The sequence below is a fragment of the Epinephelus moara genome, chromosome 18 (assembly GCF_006386435.1).
Source record: "Epinephelus moara isolate mb chromosome 18, YSFRI_EMoa_1.0, whole genome shotgun sequence".
In the NCBI taxonomy this organism is placed as follows: domain Eukaryota; kingdom Metazoa; phylum Chordata; class Actinopteri; order Perciformes; family Serranidae; genus Epinephelus; species Epinephelus moara.
Genome location: NC_065523.1, coordinates 39,205,199 through 39,215,426, shown reverse-complemented (window position 1 = coordinate 39,215,426; position 10,228 = coordinate 39,205,199). Strand labels below are relative to the sequence as shown.

Here is a 10,228-nt window from a genome sequence, read left to right as displayed (position 1 = left end):
CCTCCCTTCTCCTCCTCAACAGATGAAGCATTAGCAGAACAAGGTTGTTGTCGTACTGCTGCTTCAAGAATATAAGCAAAACAAGCCTGAAAAAGGCACTAAGAACGGCGTCGTCAAGCATCTTGTTATCCGGAGCGAGGACTACAGTGTTTTCTTCTGGTAAACACGTAACATCCGCCCCGCCCCCTATCCAATCAGAAACCTTCCCTGCCCCAAACCTTGCGCTGACCTGAATAAAGGCGATTAAACTGATCTCCGTGTAAACCCTCATTCAGAATGAATATTTCCCATGTAAACTACCTGGAAAGACTTTAATTCAGAATGATTTCATTCAGATTTATTTCATTCTGAATGAGAAGCCATCATGTAACCTCACCCAGTGTCACGATGTACGAGGGGCGGAAAAATCGATGCAGCATAATATTGCGATATTTTTGAGTGGCAAATTTCATATCGTCACACAGTGCCAAGTATCACATTTTTTATTAGATAAATTAATAATATTACAAATTAAACTTTAGGTAGCCCACTAGATCAATATAATCAACTGCTTTTTTAGTCCTGACTGCAAACTTTCTGTTATTAGATAAAAACAGGTTTTGACAACGTTTTTGAGAACAAAAATGTACAGTTGATAAAAGGTTGCAATATATATAAATATATAAATATATATATTGCAATATATTTTACCACAACATATCTAAAATCACAATACAACTGTATCATAATAATATCATATCGTGGGTGCTATGGTGATTCCCACCCCTACAAGATCCATAGGGTGTTTTTGACTTTGTTATTTTGCTGGTTTTATCCTGAGTACCACTTCGTCTCCCTCTGCTGTGCTCGACACAGACACACTGTACAATTAAAGAATACTGTAACACTGAGGTGCTTCAACTGACGACCTCAGCCTGATATTTTATCCTGATGTTGTTACAGCATGGTCACGTCAGAAAGGGTTAATGGCTCTGGGAACAGCTGGTGACTCGTGTGCTCATGTTTTTGGTCAAACTAATTCCAAGCAAATGAACTTTGACATAAAACCTGAAACAGAATAAAGCAGAGTAAGCGTGATATAAAATGTGACACTGGGGGTGAACGTCAGTGGCTCTGCCCTTAAAGCTCTTATGTAACTAATGGAGCGACCTCTGACCTGTGACCTCTGAGCTTCAGTAAAAGACCCAGCTGCAAATCCTTTTCTACTGCAACCAGAACACCAGCAGCTGGACTGATGTGGGGGTCAGGCCCTCTGGAGGGAGGGGCCGCGGACGTATTAAGAGGACTGGACACAGTGTTGATAGACGGCGACCCAGAAGAAGCACAAAGGTAAAAACGTTCTGCAGACTTCCACATCATTGGCCGTTTGTTCATTTCGTTACGACTGAACAACTAAATTGTTTAAGGCAAGCGTTAAAACAAATAAAAGTCTGGTAAGGTGATAAATTTACATCACTTCACTGTAATGCAGCCTTTAAAGTGAGAGAACAAACACCATTAATGACACATCGTGATAAACTGAAAATCAAGACAATTTACAGTCTCATGTCTTGATAACGATATAATATCTTCATATTGTCCAGCCCTGCTGTCTACATCACTTTCCCGTGAACAGTTATTACATCCACACTCTCGACAATCAAATAAGTGGTTGTGTATACAGCTGAAAATAGACAAGAAGTCAACGCAGAATACTCTCTGCGCTCTGAGAGTGTGGTGCTCTGAATAACCAAACTGTACAAGTATTACAACAGTGCTCTGAATTAACAAACGGTCCAGTTTGTGCCAAAGATATAGTCCATCCATCCATCCATCCATCCATCCATCCATTTTCATCCACTTTTCTGGGGCCGGGTCGCAGGGGCAGCAGGCCAAGCAAAGCACCCCAGACATCCCTCTCCCCGGCAACACTTTCCAGCTCCTCCTAGAGGACCCCCAGGTGTTCCCAGGCCAGACGAGATATGTAATCCAGGAGGATCCTGATCAGATGTTGAACCACCTCAACTGACCCCTTTTGACGCGAAGCAGCAGCGGCTCTACTCCGAGCTCCCTCCGGATGTCCGAGCTCCTCCCCCTATCTCTAAGGCTGAGCCCAGACACCCTACAGAGGAAACTCATTTCCACCTCTTGTATCCATGATCTCATTCTTTCAGTCACTACCCAGAGCTCATGACCATAGGTGAGGATTGGGACGGAGATGGACCAGTAAATTGAAAGCTTTGCTTTCTGGCTCAGCTCCCTCTTCACCACAATGGACCGGCACAGCGCCTGCATCACTGCAGAAGCCGCACCGGCCCACCGAAAGGCACAGTGTGAGAGAGAAAGACACAGGTCCAAAATAGGAAATACATATGTGGTGGTGAATGATGATATTAATGTAGACCACCACAAAAAAATGAATGTGTGCAAAACCTATCAAAAGCTATTTCTATTCGACAAATCTGTGAACTGTCAGAGTCACAACACTCTTTCAGTCTCAAGTCTCATTTACACCGCCTGCTGAAGGTGGGAATGTTGCGCTGTTATTCTGTATGTAAGAGGTCACAGAATGGGGGGACAGAGTCGTTTAACATTTGAGCCGGCAGCGGAGGAAGTAACGGCACTGAATCGACGTCTGAGTAAAAAGTGTGAACCCAAAGTACGGGACAAGTGTGATGTGTAATGACGTGGTATGTTTCTATTAAAAGCTCCCAGTAATTTTAATTGTTTCTAACAGAGATCTTTTTCAGGCTTTTTATTGCTTGCTCTGATTTGTGATGGTGATTTCAAAATGCCTGGTGAAGATCTCTGTGAGATCAAAACATTGCACAGTTAAAATTCCTGGGAGCTTTTAATCCAGTGTGTTGTCCTGTCCTGTCTGGTTCTTGCTTTAGTTTGATTTTTGATCCAGCACCTGTAAATATTTTTGTTTGTGTGTGCCCTCCAACCTACTTAAACCCTGAATCTACAAACTGCCAGGATGAAAACAATATCTTATTGGCGTCATGTTCAGTAATGTGATGTGCTGGAAGGAAGAAGGAAGTAAATTGAAATTTTAAGTAGAGGGGACAAAGGTTACTCACAGGATCAGAGGGTGAGGAGAGGCAGAACGCTGTCAGCAAAACTTCTACAACAGATATCAGAACTATAAGAGACTGTATCTTATATCCATACTATCTACAGATAGGTGGAGGTCAGTGCTTCACAAAATGTCAAATGTGTGACTGGTTAAAGAATCAGTGATTTAATCAAACTCTGTGAGTGAACATTTGTAAATCTTATATGTCCCTCACCTTAAGACCCACGTGATCGAGCTTTTGCTGCCATAGCACCTAAATTTTGGAACGCTCTGCCAGCTCCCTAACGCCAGCTATAGATGCACCTGTTTGGACAGGCATTTCGGTAACTTGTCTGCTCTACAGCTGTATTTTTCAGATTTTGTGTAGTGTTGTTGTGTAGTGTAAAGTCTTCTTTTTTCTTGTGTGAGTGCAAATAATTGTTGTGCACTTTTCACTTCGAAAAGCTTCAAATGTAAAAAAAAAAAAAAAACAGCTCTGTAGACAGAAAGTTTGCTGATCTGGCGGGGGGTTGGGACGGTCCGAGATCAGACCCCAGTGCAAAAAGGATCGTATTCATGTATCGTTTGACGTGAGACATTTCCAAAGATGTGACAAATGAACTCCGACTGTCAGAAAACAGATCAACATCAGACATCAAAGTCCTGAGACAGATTCTGTACAGACCTATTAAACTCCAGTCTGACTCTACGTGCAATCCTTCATTGTTCTGTGGATCCCTGGCCGCCCAACAATATGCGTCACCAAGGTTAGCACTGACTGCGAATGTTGCATAAAATAAAATTGACTTTTTGTGAGTGGAAAAGTTTCACATCTTGTGAGGGAGGACTGGTAAAAGAAGACAAAGACACTTTCAGATTAGACACCACAAAGAAAGATGGAGGGATGAGTCATACAGATACCGGCTCCTGTTCTAAAGCCAGATCTGTCAACGTCATCAGAGACTCACAAAGTGATGCTTTTACAGCTGGGCATACAGCGACGTAATGTTCAAACCCTCTATAAGAGAATCTGACCTTGCTTAGCAAGAACGTTGATTTCTTTTGACTTCTCTTATTGGGCCCCTCTGCGTCAGGCTGAACTCTAGCCAATGCACAAAAACATCACAGACACATTATTAGCCGTCAGCTGTGCTTTGTTCCTCCAGTTCACCCTACAAAAACATCATCTACATGACCGTAACGTAGAGCTGGGCGATAAAACGATCTCAAAGCAAGTCGTATTAAATGTATGTCGAAGAAGTCATTTTTACTCGATATGGACAGACCTAGATAGATCCAAACAGCGTGTCATGCAGCAGACGTTAACAGACAGCTGTCAGTCAATCTGCAGTGTTGGGGATGTGCGTCATCGTAAATGCCCATTTGTCACCGCAAAGTTTGTGCAGAGGTGAGGAGGAACTGAAAGTAGCGTGGACATAACAAAATGACGGGAAAATGAGTGGAAGTGAAGAAGAGCTCACGTTATCCTCAAAAACAGACACTATGGATAAAAAAGATCAAACAACTACAGTAATGTGGGAGTTGTTTGGCTACTTGAAAGGTAACGACGCACGAATGACGGTCTGTAAATATGTCGTCGGTTGGTGCCAACCAGGACGGGAAACACAACAAACCTTTTCCATCACCTGGGAAGGTGGCGTCCCAGCGACTACACTGAGAGCATGAAAATCCACCCAAACTGTAGTAAGTCCACCAACGTGTTCAACGTCCGAGCACTTCTGCTGCTGTGGGGTGGCACCAAAACACCAATCAACAGGGTCCTCTTTTAAGGCCATAACCCACATGAGAAGCGATAGAAGAGCATTTATAGACACAGTGTCGTACTTTCTAGCCAGAGACATGATGCCCATGAGCACCGTGGAGAAAGACTTTTGAAAGTGGTTCAGTATTGAGAGAGAGCGCCGCAGCAGGCAGCAGAGAAACAGGCATCAGTTAGTTAGTTGGTGCAACTGTGTGACTTCAGCATTAGTTTGGATTCACCAAAGTCACACAATAACACTAACTAACTGATAGAAGCAGCAGCTCCTGTGGTCAACAATTTCAAATCACTGTTTTTCTCAATGGAGTCTGTTTTTACAAAATAACAGACAGGGAACTGAAGTCATTAACAGCTACCCCATCAGACTAGGCTGTCTGATTGAAGTGAAAATATTCTAAATATAGTGTACACTAATAAAGTCCACTTCAGACCAAAGATTCATAACAAGATGAACTGCAACGATCCATTCTGCAACGTTGTAAAAACCTGCTGGTTGACAGGAAGTGACCGCCATGAGACGGTGTATCATCTCTAGTCAACGACTCTCTGTGCTTCTGATCTGTAACGTTGACAGGAAGTGACCACCGTGAGACCACCGTGATCTCTAATCTTGGAAAAGGACCCCTCATAATTGCTGCTTTTTCTCCATTGTCCAATGGGATGATTTGAGAGGCGGGGCTTCTGTGGTGGTCACGACAACAAGTTTACAGTTGGTAAACAATGGAGGAGAAACTGGTGGTAGTGGTTGCTGGATACCCAGAGCTATACGGCCTGATGATAGACAGCAGGTTGTCAAACTGCTCCTGAGTCGTCCTAAAATATGGAGGAGAAGCTCCTGGACCAACTGGTGGTACTCCCCATGATCCAGCCTCTTTTTTAGGGTCTCATGTACCCACACAGATCTCTGTTTATCTGCTGACAGCCTCTCACCTTCAACCAGAGCTACAGACAGTACCCTCTGCCTCAACAGGTGATGGCGTGGTTGCCTGGCAACGATAAAAAGGTGCAGCAAGCGTTTTCTTACTCGTGACATTTAATTTTTTAAAAAGCCAGTGCTGCACGCCTCACATTTTCCAACCTGCAGAACTCTCTCTGTGATGTGAAGACATTTAGTTTTGCTGCAGACCCCGTCCTCAGCAGTACATCGCTCAGCTTCAGTGCCCAGTCTCCTTCCTGCTTCTCCAAACTGGGGGCGTGCCCACTGTCACCCACTGTGACCAACAGCACCCACTGTGGATCAGCACCTCACACAACCCCACATGAAAACATCCGGACTGTCCCTTTAATCACAGCTACACTTCTGCCTGTCAGCTGCAGCTAGCCGTTAGCTCCCAGGTAGCTGCTGAGCTGCAGCTAATGAAGGTAACAAAGTGTTACCTGCTCGGTGAGTTAGCCTGTTAGCTGCTGCCTCAGGTGTTAGCTTCTGTTAGCTAGCTGCTAGCTGTGTGATGATAACTGTGTGTGAGTTAGCTCCTGTGTTGGAGCACAAAATGTCACCTCTGCTAACAGTCTCCAGGAAACCTTTCACCGCCTGCCTCTCGGTGGATCCTCTCCCACCGTCACGCACACACACGCACACACACGCACGCACTCTCTCGGTACCGTGGATGTCGGCGGGTCCGCCTGGATCGCTTCTTCCCCGGCTGTGGTTTCCGCCGAGCCCCGGTGTGTGTGAGTGTGTGTGTGAGTGAGTGTGTGTCCCTCCGTGGAGCTGCTGCTGTGCGCGTTATTTCACATGAAGCCGTGTCGGAGCTGCTCCGGTTTCACCTCCTCCATATTTACAGTGAGCCTCCTCTGTCCTGTCTCCCTCCCTCTCTCCCACCAACAACAACATTATTGACGTCCTCCTCCTGCCACGTGACCAGTCTGCTGGGGCTAAAAATAGACCCAATAGAAACCAATGGAGGCAGCACACACACACACACACACACACACACACACACACACGGTGTCTTCCTTTATATTAAAGTCTCATGTTGGGACAGTCCCTCAGTGCACACAGGACAATAACTGTCCAACATGGAGACATGTGAGGACAGTTTAACACCTTCATTAATCAACTCATCAACAGACACTAATGTTAATAATAATATATTTAATTTAATTTAATTTAATTTATTTTATTTTATTTTATTTTATATAATGTTATTATATTTTTAAAACTTAACTGTTGATGTTTAAAGGTTAAAAAAACAACATATTAATAATTATGGTTTTATTTTATTTTATTTTATGTTATTTTTGGACCTTTCCTAAAGTTAATAATTTAAAAAGAAAATAATTCATAACAATGATGATAATAAATTAAATAAAATATTAAACTTGCTGGCTAACAACATCTAAACAACATCTCAAAACATATCTTTAATATAGCCTTTCATTATCAGTCATCTGTTTTAGTATTTTTCATATGTTTTTATTTTTTTTCCTAATTTATTGATTGATTTGTTAGTGAATTGATTCTTCTCATTGCTCCTTGAATACGTGTTGACTTGTTGTTTGGCTTTATTTATTTGCTGTTTGTCTCTGCTGCTGAACTATAAAACACTTTGTGCTGCATTCTGTGTATGACAGGTATATATTATATATAAATAATATATTATTATTTATAAATAAATAAATAATATTACAGAATTAACAAAAAAATAAAATAAAATATCTGCACAGTCTTTGAAAAAAGCCAGAAAGCTGTTTAACATCACATCCGTGATCTGCGGGTATTTTCAGAGTCCTCAGTCTCTTCTTCATATACTACCAACTGCTTCAGGGCCCCAGGCCCTCACAGGGGCCACGAGCCCCAGGCTTACTGTGTGACAGTTTTGGTGACATCATAACTTTGTCTGGAACATGTCTCACTAAAGCACAATATCAGCTGACTCAGAGACGGAGCTGCTTCACTGCCCGATCTCTCTCCTGAAGACGAACCCTCTCATTTCAAGACCGTCATTATTTCATTATTATTATCATTATTATTGTTAATGTTCCAGCATTTATGTGTTTCATACATTTACCTCATAAATTCAGAGAAAACATTTACACATTGAAAAAAGAGTGGAGGGAAGTGAAGGTGTTAACAGAGACCCAGCAGGTCATTTTGGCCCTGGGGCCCCTGCAGGTTAATCCATCCGTGGCTTTTCTTTGTTCCGTCATGACCTAAATATGTATGGGTTTGTTGTCGTCCACAACAAGCAGCTTCAACACATTGATTTATTGACTAACCATCAATAATAATAAACATTATTCATGAAGCACCTTTCATACAAGATACTGAGAGCTGCACATGAAAACAGAATCAACAGACAGTAGAGGTGTGAGTCACCAGAGGATGCACAATATACATTATCACAATACTTAAGTCATGATACAATATTATAGCAATTTTAAATATGTTGTGATTTATTACCTTTTTCCAACTGTAAACTATACGGTCCAATCCCAATACCCCCCCTTGCCCACTACCCCCTAGCCCTCGAAATGAAGCAACGAGGGGTAGGGGTTGAAATCTTTCCCTAGGAATTGGGACACCACTCACTACGTCACCGCGTCGGTTACGTTCACACATACGTAACTATTTTAAACAGGAAGCTGCGAGCCATGTACATTTCCAACCGGCATCTACAATGGAGTCTCCAGTTGAGTTCATCCTACCGATCGCGTTTGCCGACAGACGACGGGGGACTTCTGCTAGCTAGCTAACCAGCTAACATTACGAGGCAGCGTAGTTATACTAGCTGGCGTGTTATCGTAATGTGAAAAGTCCGACAATTTTGCAGAACAGGACAGATGACAGACGCCAGATAGTGCGAGCTAGCTAGCTAGCTAACAAGCAACCTGACGACGGTAACGTTAGCTATGTATGAACTTTTTTCCCCGTCTCTTGCTCGGTGGTAGCCATGGCGACGTCTACCCCTCGCTGGCAAGTCAGCATCTGAAATCCCTCGCTCCGAAGGGCTAGTTTCATACCCACTACCCCTCGTTATGCCCCCTACACCTACACGCAAAAAGGAATTGGGACACCACTACCCCTCGCGGGAATGCGCAAATGTAGGGGTAGGGCTAAGGGGTAGGGCAGCACCTCCACAGACTTTTACATCCAGATGGACCCAGAAGGTTAAAGTGGGAAGAAGCACCGGGTCTGTGGGGCAGCTGAGTGAAGTGGAGCCTGAGGAGGAAGCACTGGTTAGCCCCAGTTTCACTACAGGCAGATTCACTCGCTGATGAGTGAATGCAGCAAATGAACTTGCCATCACACGCCTAGCATGTGCAATAGTAAACAGCCCCGATCATCCCCTGAACCAATTTTTCATACTTCTCCCATCTGGCCGCAGATACAGGATACAGTTTTGTCCCCTCAGCCATCACAGCCCTAAACAAAAACATGTAGATTTAATATTTCACCCCTGTACACTGTCTATGTCATGTTTATGTTTATATGGTTTTCTGTGGTATGTGTGGGAGAGGGTTATTTGTTATTTGTTATCTGGGGAATATGTGGGAAGAGGGTCTGTTATCTGTTATATGTTGTGTATGCTGCCCTGAAGCCAACAATGATGTGTGAAAACAATTATCCCCCTGGGGACATTAAAGAACCTAACCTAACATACAGGGGCGAGGAAATAAAACCTGAACAGCCAATCAGAGTGATCTCTCTCACCAACAAGCTCCGCCGGCGATTCAACATGCTCAATCGGCCGAAAAGTTGCCGACGGCGAAGTGCCGACAGTGCGGGACACACCACAAAAACTAGGCTGACAGACGCTCACCGACGACCCGACTTTGGTCGACGGCCGACCGTCGGCTTGGTGTGTCAGGGCCTTTAGAGATAGGGGGAGGAGTCAGACATCTGGAGGGAGCTCGGAGTAGAGCCGCTGCTCCTTCATGTTGAGGTGGTTCAACATCTGATCAGGATCCTCCTGGTCCAACTAGTAGGAGGCCCCGGGGCAGACCCAGAACACACTGGAGGGATTATAGATCTCATCTGGTCTGGGAACACCTCGGGGTCCTCCAGGAGGAGCTGGAGAGCGTTGCTGGGGAGCTTTGCTTGGCCTGCTGCCCCAGAGACCGGGCCCTGGATAAGTGGAATAAAATGGATGAATGGAGTTAGCAATGTAGCTCGGTCATGTAGGGCTTTGTATCCACCTTATTTTTCACGGAAACACGGAGGCAAAACAGAACGCAGCCAGCTTCCGTTTTTTTGTGCGACACTTCCGGTCCAGCACTCTTACCACTGTGTCAATGGAAATCGCCTTGTTGTTTACCTTGCTGAGTTTAGCTATATATATGTATATATCACATTTTTCACGTCACTATATCACCGTTTAGACTAATCTGATGTTTGTAAAGTCTATAAACACAATGACTGAACAAACATTAGTATTCTCTCTGTGTGTAATTAATAACATGGTTATCGT

General features: G+C 43.8%; 1 protein-coding gene across 2 annotated transcripts in view; it reads right to left on the bottom strand.

Moving 5' to 3' along the window:
• hdac5 (histone deacetylase 5) overlaps positions 1-6,630 on the bottom strand; it is a 62,884-nt gene extending 56,254 nt beyond the window's left edge. For both annotated transcript variants that reach the window (XM_050068409.1, XM_050068412.1), the window contains exon 1: positions 6,420-6,630. The gene's annotated coding sequence lies outside the window, so the exon portion shown is untranslated. The remainder of the gene's footprint in view (positions 1-6,419) is intronic.
• Positions 6,631-10,228: the final 3,598 nt, after the last annotated feature.